Consider the following 956-nt stretch of genomic DNA (forward strand, 5'->3'; position numbering starts at 1 on the left):
TGTAAATGCAACTGCGGTGGCTGGAAATCAAACCTGGGCAAAATACTTGCACTGCTACGATATAAATCATAGTTTAAAAGTAAAACACCTGTTGCCTTTCTGCTGCTTTCTGCTCTGTTGATAAACTTTTCAATTGGTTAGTAGTAGTAACCAGACACGGGCAAAGTGCAAACCGTAGTGCGCTCCCTGTGTCTGTGGATCCTTGTGGAGGCAGCTTGATTGATTGATAAAGTCCCTTATTTGTACCATAAAAGAGATCTAATATTTTATCAAATCAGTGGGGCAAGTAACCTTTCTGGCTAATCTTGACAAATAAAGCAAGTAACCACACAATGAAAGCTACTGCGATGGCTGGGAATCAAACCCAGGTTAACTACTTGGAAGGTAGCTATGCTCACCACTATACCATCACTGGACAATGCAAATCTTGGCCAGTGAGACTGATTTTTGCATTAATTACCATGAACACAAGGAGATTGCCTTTAATACTTTTCTCTTTCAGAATAAGAGCTTTTTGCAGCTCTTTGACAGACTGGAGACTTGTTGGAGATGCCGGGGATTGAACCCGGGGCCTCATACATGCAAAGCATGCGCTCTACCACTGAGCTACATCCCCTGAATGTTTTTGGCTTTTTTTTTACTTTTTGTGAGATCATTGAAGAAGAGAAGACACCTGGGTGAAATATGTAATATTTATGTTGTATATGGTTTCAAAACATGGCGGTGGCTGAAAAGTGAGCCTTGGGAAAATGCTTGCACTGCTATGGTGTAAATCTAGTCGAAAAGTAACACATCTGTTGCCTTTCTGCTGGACAACACAACACTCACTGCAAATCTTGTAACACATCTGGGCATTGAGAAATGCACTGGTGGAGACGGGTGGCTTCCAGTAGCTATGAGATAACACAATATTGTTCATGAAGCCACAAACTATGTAGGGTGTTGTTTTAATGCCC

At 41.5% G+C, this 956-nt stretch overlaps 1 non-coding gene across 1 annotated transcript; it reads right to left on the reverse strand.

The window, feature by feature from the left end:
• Positions 1-544: 544 nt before the first annotated feature.
• On the reverse strand, positions 545-616 carry trnaa-ugc (transfer RNA alanine (anticodon UGC)). The gene has a single exon. It is a non-coding gene; the product is annotated as a tRNA-Ala (tRNA).
• Between the last annotated feature and the right edge of the window lie 340 nt (positions 617-956).

Source organism: Etheostoma spectabile, unplaced genomic scaffold, assembly GCF_008692095.1.
Source record: "Etheostoma spectabile isolate EspeVRDwgs_2016 unplaced genomic scaffold, UIUC_Espe_1.0 scaffold00018484, whole genome shotgun sequence".
Lineage (NCBI taxonomy): Eukaryota > Metazoa > Chordata > Actinopteri > Perciformes > Percidae > Etheostoma > Etheostoma spectabile.